At 45.3% G+C, this 7,515-nt stretch overlaps 1 long non-coding RNA gene across 1 annotated transcript; it reads right to left on the bottom strand.

Moving 5' to 3' along the window:
- Window positions 1-6,095: 6,095 nt before the first annotated feature.
- On the bottom strand, window positions 6,096-7,219 carry LOC118559008. The gene is made up of 3 exons (XR_004928594.1): window positions 7,014-7,219; window positions 6,606-6,783; window positions 6,096-6,220 (listed from the first exon to the last, which is right to left on the bottom strand). It is a non-coding gene; the product is annotated as an uncharacterized LOC118559008 (long non-coding RNA).
- Window positions 7,220-7,515: the final 296 nt, after the last annotated feature.

Here is a 7,515-nt window from a genome sequence, read left to right as displayed (position 1 = left end):
TCTTTTCCTCCGCTTAGTAATATGCTTAAATTCAGCGGGTCGTCTCGTCTGATCTGAGGTCGTAGTCGGATGTGTGTGTCCCCCTGGCTCCGGAGAGCCGAGGGGGCTTTTGCGTGGCTCCCCTCCTCCACGGAGGGAGGAAGGCAGGCTCACGACGAGCTCAGGGAGAGTGGCCGGGTACCCCGCCGCGCCGCACGGCGGTCCGCTCGGAGCCGCACCCCTCGTCGCACAGTCATTAGTTCTCGCAGCTAGCTGCGTTCTTCATCGACGCACGAGCCGAGTGATCCACCGCTAAGAGTTGTCTGTTTGGTTTTGGGTGTAGACGCTCTCAGAGACCGGGGGTTTAACCGAGCTTGGAGAACCGGGTCCCTCTCTGGGTCCTGGATCTGACGGATCCGAGCCAGCTCTGACACGGTGTGGTGGAGCGCGTAGAATTTGTCTGCTGTCCGTGTGTCATGACACATGGTCTTTGAAATGTTGATCCGGTCACTTGGTGACAAAGTATTCCTTGCCTTGAAAAATAGAGATGGTTCTTCAATATTATGCTTTTTATTTTAGGTTTATTACGTGGAAAAGTGATATAATTACTTACGTATGTGGCTATTGATGTTCGGAAATCTGTGAATGTGGGACGCCCAGGAAAACCCATGTCAAGCCAGGCGGCTTGCATCGGCACGATGAGTTTCTCAATCTTTGTGAAGTTTTCGGTGAAGAGAAGAAGGTCTGTGGGTGGGTTTAGTTTCTGTCTGATGATCATCCACTGCTCCACCCATGAGAATTCCTCTACAGTTAAGTAGAGCTGTGCGGGGCCAAACGCACGGTTGGTTTTGTGTTCCTTCACCTGTGGTGCAAAGGAGAGTGTGTGTTAATGGACATATTGGGACAAGACCGAGAGTGTTTGTCATTCCAATATTAGTAGACTTGCATTGATCACAAAGCCCGCTTGCCCGACTGTGGCTTCCTGCTGGGCTTCGTCAACCTCCGCCACAGTCATGTTCTTTAGAACACCGGTGCGGTGTCCATAGAGGCTTGCTAGATAAACACTGAGGTACCCGAATAATCTCCTGCGCGCCTCCGGGTTGGGGTCCTCAGACAGTTCATCTGAAGAAAAAAAAATTAAAGGGTTAGAACATGGATGTCAGTAACTCAGGTAAGTAATTTAATATAGTACAAATTTAATAAGTCTGACCAAGAAGTTCAGGGATGCGTCTCCTGGCCAGGACTTTGCAGAGGCGAAGTTGGTCCTTGGAGATGGTTCTGCTCAACTTATTTTTCTTTACACTTATCTGACGCATGACTACACTCTGTTCTGGCCACATGCACTGTTGAGTATGATGCTTGCCACTGTTGTATATGTTATGGCACTACTTTGTAGAGCGGAAGGTTACGTAAGTGTTTATAAAAAGCAATAAAGGCGGAGCCTCCTTTGTTCTCTGCGTTCGGCGAGAGCGGGGCAGTGTGGCTACCAGTTAGCTTGGTATCAATGTTTCCTGTCTCCTATTTTTTCATAAGTAAGATAACACTTATGCAGAGATGCAGTCACAAGGTGGAGATGATGTAGAGGAGCCCAGAGGTTCCCGTGGAAACGGTAGGAGAGTCGCTGCAGAAGAACCAACAGGTTATGGGCCCAGGCAAGTTCCGAGTATGCCAATGCACGGAAGGGGATTGCCGCCTCGGTTTGACGGAGACGAAGCCCGCTATCACATTTGGGAAGCAAGGTTTTTAGCATACTTAAAAACCATCGGTCTCAAAGATGCTATCCTGGGAACTGAGCCAACAGCGGGAGCCGATGCACAAGAAGCTACAGAGATCGGTAGGAGAAATGAACTGGCGTATGCAGAACTGTGTGGTTGTTTGGACGATAAGACGTTAACGCTCATCCTGTATGAAGCACCAGATGACGGCAAGAAAAGCCTAGAAATATTGAGGCGCCATTTTGAGTCAGAAGAAAAGCCGCGAATTGTCGGGCTATACACAGAGCTCACCAATGTGCTAATGGCTGAAGGGGAAGCATTAGCGGACTATCTAGCCCGTGTTGAAAAGATAGTGGCCGCATTAAACAGAGCTAAAGAAACCCTTAGTGATGCACTTCTGACGGCGATGGTGTTAAAAGGTCTCACGGATGATTACAACCCATTTTCTGTGCATGTCACCCAGACAAAAGAAACGCTAACTTTGAACGAGTTCAAGGCGAGGCTGAGGAGCTTTGAATGCACACTGCGCTACTGTAGCAGGCCCCGAACAGATGAAGTAATGACTGCAAACTATAAAGCGTCCAAGCCTAAGTTTAAAGAGAAGAAATATTTCAACGGAGAATGCTTTATTTGTGAGAAAATGGGGCATAAAGCAAAAGACTGCAGAAACAAAGAGAAGAAAACTCAGCGCAGGGGGACCAGCGCACAATACAGTAACAAGGTGGCCGCCGTTACAGACACTGGACAATGGACTGTTCGTGTCAAGGACAAGCATAAAACCACAAATGAAGAAGAGACGTTTGTGCTTCGGGTGAGTGAATAGCAACCCCACAACACACAGCAGCAAGGTCTACTGGTGGACAGTGGTGCATCTGCCCACATCATGACTGATGAGAGTGCTTTCATCAAATTTGATGAGACTTTCCAGCCCAAGAACCACATCATGCAGCTGGCGGATGGGACCCGGATCACCGGCAGTGTCCTGAGGAAAGGAGATGCACAGATCAAGCTGACCGACTGCGACGGGAAAGTTGTGAGTGTCAAACTCACGGATGCACTCCTGATTCCAGGATACCCACAAAACATCCTATCGGTGGATGCAGCAACTTCAAAAGGAGCCAGATTCAACTTTGAGAAGAATAACAACAAAATGATCCTTCCTGATGGCACAATGTGTAAAATGAAGGTAAAAGACAGATTGTACTACTTAGACGTTATCACAGAGGATAATGTAAATGGTGAGGACTCCTGCAGTGTATCTTTGGGTCTAAAAACATGGCATGAAAAAATGGGTCATTGCAACTATGATGATATTGTAAAACTTGAAACAGTTGTAAATGGTATGAAAATCAAAGACAAAACCTCCAGACCCAATCAATGTGAAATTTGTCTAGAGGGTAAATTTTCACAAAGCAGAAACAGGCAAAGTGATGTGAGGGCCAAAGAGCCATTAGAGCTAGTCCATACAGACCTGGGTGGACCTATTTCACCAGAGTCTTTTGAAGGGTACAAGTATCCCATCACTTTCACTGATGACTTTTCTGGGGCTACTTATGTATACTTTCTTAGGAACAAAAACAAGGCAGTTGAGGCAACTAAGCAGTTCTTTGCAGACAGGGCGCCTTACGGTAAAGTAAAACGCCTCCGATCTGATAACGGGACAGAATTTGTGTCAGAGGAGTACCAGTCATTGTTGAGGGACAATGCTATCAAACATGAGAGGTCAGCCCCCTACTCTCCCCACCAAAATGGGACTGCAGAGAGGAATTGGCGCACATTATTTGAAATGGTCCGATGCATGCTGATTGAATCAGGTTTACCCAAAGAGCTGTGGCCTTATGCAGCCAGGACAGCTACAGTCATAAGGAACAGGTGCTACTGTAAGAGAACCGGGGAAACACCTTACTTTCTTTTCACCGGAAAGAGGCCAGATCTGTCAAAGATGAAAAAGTTTGGTTCCGAATGTATGGTGTATGAACAAAACAGAAAGAAGCTTGATCCTAAAGGCAAAATGGGAATTTTTGTTGGTTTTGATCGTCATTCACCTGCTTATTTGGTTTATTTTCCAGAGACGAACAAGGTTCAGAAACACAGACTGGTCCACTTTATGGAAAAGAATGTGACTGAGGGGCAGACACAGACTGACTGGGACCAATCGGGGGACCACTACATAGAGTGGGTAAATACACCTAGTGAAAACAGTCAACCACTGATTGAAGTAACAGGACAGACGGACACAGATATTGAGAAAGACTCAGAGATGGACACAGACTCAACTACTGACACACAAACTACACGTACTACAGGTAGAGTCAGAAAGAAACCTTAGTATTTGGAGGACTATGAATGTACAGTGCAGAACAGTAATTTAACCATTGACTACTGTTACAGAGCTACAGTTGGGCTGCCACAGAGCTATAAAGAAGCTTTAGAATCGCCTAAATCTGATATGTGGAAACAGGCAATGAAAGATGAAATGACTTCATTTAAAGAGAACAACACCTTCACACTTCTACCATTACCAGAGGGTAGGCAGACAGTGGGGGGAAGGTGGGTATATGCTCTCAAGGAGGATGATAAAGGGAATGAGACATATAAAGCAAGGTATGTAGCGAAGGGATACAGCCAGGTAGAAGGACTTGACTATTCAGAGACATTCTCTCCGACTGTAAACTTGACATCACTACGTGTGTTGATGCAATTAGCTGCACAACATGACCTTACACTTAACCAGATGGACGTTAAAGCCGCATACTTACATGCACCCATTGACCATGAAATATACATGGATCAACCCGAAGGTTTTCAGGTTAAATCCCAGAATGGCGTGCGAATGGTGTGTAAGTTGAACAAATCTATCTATGGGCTCAAACAATCTGGGAGGAACTGGAATATGATGCTCCATGATTTCCTGATATTGAATGAGTGTGCAGAGCCAAGCTGATCATTGTATCTACACAAACTTTTCTGACAAAGGAAAAGTGATTTTATTAGTGTGGGTTGATGACATAGTTGTGGCTGCAAGCAATGAGACGTGTTTAAGAGAGGTCAAAGAGAAACTGAAAAGAAAGTTTAAAATGAAAGATCTTGGCCATCTCACACATTTTATCTGGATCAATTTCACACAAAAAGAAGGCTCTATCAAAATGAACCAGTCCAAATATATCGAGAAGATACTGGAAAGGTTTGGTATGGCTGAGTGTAAACCCAGAGCCACTCCTAGTGAAATCAAATGTGATCTGGTTCCAGAAGGTGAACAAACTGACGAAAGAAGATACAGAGAAATGCTGGGCAGCCTCATCTACGTCATGACCTGCACCAGGCCTGATATAAGCTGGATTGTAAGCAGACTGTCGCAACATATGTCTGATCCTAGAGAGAAACATATGACAGCTTTAAAACATGTGTACAGATACTTACAAGGGACTAAGAACTATGAGTTGGGTTATAATAAGAGTGACACTGAACTCAAGCTGATAGGGTACTCTGATGCCGACTGGGCCAACGATGTTCTTGACAGAAAGAGCACTACAGGCTACTGTTTTAGTCTGAGTTCAAGTGGAGCTGTTGTTTCATGGAAAACAAAGAAACAGCAAACAGTTTCATTGTCAACATGTGAGGCTGAGTATGTAGCATTAGCAGCTACCATCCAGGAAGCGCTCTATCTATCCCAACTACTAAAGGACATGGACCACAGTTTTGAACAAACAGCAAAGGTGTTTGAAGACAACCAAGGGACAATACGCCTTGCGAAGAACCCTGTGAATCGCCAGAGGAGCAAGCATGTGGATATTAAGTACCACTTCATAAGATCAAACGTTTTGCAGGGCAAAATTTGGCTTATTGTCCAACAGAAAACATGGTTGCAGATGTGTTCACAAAATCTGCCACAAGAGCCAAGATTGGAAAATTTTGTTCTTATATGTTTGGAGAACAGTGTTATGGCTGAAGTCTGTGGCACCATCAAGTGGGGGTGTTGAGTATGATGCTTGCCACTGTTGTATATGTTATGGCACTACTTTGTAGAGCGGAAGGTTACGTACGTGTTTATAAAAAGCAATAAAGGCGGAGCCTCCTTTGTTCTCTGCGTTCGGCGAGAGCGGGGCAGTGTGGCTACCAGTTAGCTTGGTATCAATGTTTCCTGTCTCCTATTTTTTCATAAGTAAGATAACACTTATGCAGAGATGCAGTCACAAGGTGGAGATGATGTAGAGGAGCCCAGAGGTTCCCGTGGAAACGGTAGGAGAGTCGCTGCAGAAGAACCAACATGCACAGAAAGAAATAATTTACAAAGGAATATTTTACATGGGGACATTTTATCTTAACTAAAAGGCATCACAGACATGCTTACTGGTATATCCTGGACATATTGGGAAGGAAAGTCCAATTCTGGAGGATTGTCTGTCCCTTGGTTATAAACGAAAGGAAAGCCATGATTCTACCCACTTTGGATCTTTGATTTTCGATCCTTTTCCTCAGACCACGGGAGCCTTTGAGGTGCTGCCAATATTCGGCGATGTATTCCACTGAAAAACAAAAAAAAAAAAAGGTTTCATAATGAAGTTTGATTCTCAACACTTAGAATTTATTTTTTTTAATTTTGCGCAGACATCCAGAAGGACCACCGGGTAATTTCGTTGATTAAGACCCAGTGACAGGCCCCTATATTCGGATTCAAACGTCTAAAAAAACCGCCTTGTGTGCTCCTGGTTCCATAAACACTTACAAATTATTTTTTAAATTTTGCGCAGACATCCAGAAGGACCACCGGGTAATTTCGTTGATTAAGACCCAGTGACAGGGCCCTATATTCGGACTCAAACATCTAAAAAACCGCCTTGTGCGCCCCTGGTTCTCAACACTTAGAATATTTTTTATAGAAAAAATACAGCAATCAGTGACATTACTTACAGATGCTTGGTGGGAATTTGGGGTACGCTTTCGCCAAACAGAGGGTGCTCCGGCTTTCCCCCTTTGACTTAGGTCTGTTGATGTGCTGCGGTTCTTCATCAGGAGAGGAAGATTCACTCCTCACCAGAGCATCAACGTCCACACTTGGAACCGGGGCTGTGGATGCCTTTTGGCGGTCCTGTTAAATAAAGGTTTAGTGTTAAGTTTTCTGGTTCTGCCGGTACAACCAGGCCTAAGCTATGGAGCTATCCTGCCCAGCACATGTGCTCTGATCCTGGGTAAAGGTCATCCGCATCTACCCGCTGGTTCTGCCGGTACAACCAGGCCTAAGCTATGGAGCTATCCTGCCCAGCACATGTGCTCTGGAACTGGGTAAAGGTGCTGCTAGGTAATAAACATTTTACATACCTCTTCCAGTCGTTTGATTGTTTTTTTTTTTTGCCCTTTCAGCCCATCTGTGCTGGTACAGCAATTTCTTTCTTAGTTGCCCCAAGTCTGATGTAAGCTGCAGGTTCTTTGCCTCAAGCTGTTTGCACGAGATGCAGGATGAAGGCGATGGTTCGTCATCAAGGGGTTCTGATGTTGGATGATACCGATTTGCTTCCTCTCTTGCTATTGGGTCCGTGTGTAAACGTGAGACCATCGGAGGGCTCGGGTTTGTGGCGCTCAAAGCTCCCAGCATGTGCACTGTTACCTGGTACTTCAAATCAGTTATCACCTGGGCTTTCCTCTCCCCCTCCATCTCCGGGTGAGCTTGAGCAATATGCCTGTCCAGCCTCGTGCTAGCATAACTGCAGCCCTCCACTGGACAGGGCATTTTTCTAATATTGACCCTCCCACTACTGTACTTGATCAATATTTCTCGCTCTTCTGAATTTTTAATTCCATGACTATTTCTTAGGTGCCTGCC

Source organism: Fundulus heteroclitus, unplaced genomic scaffold, assembly GCF_011125445.2.
Source record: "Fundulus heteroclitus isolate FHET01 unplaced genomic scaffold, MU-UCD_Fhet_4.1 scaffold_198, whole genome shotgun sequence".
NCBI lineage: Eukaryota > Metazoa > Chordata > Actinopteri > Cyprinodontiformes > Fundulidae > Fundulus > Fundulus heteroclitus.
Note: the sequence above shows the minus strand (reverse complement) of the source record. Positions and strands in the feature narration are given on the sequence as shown.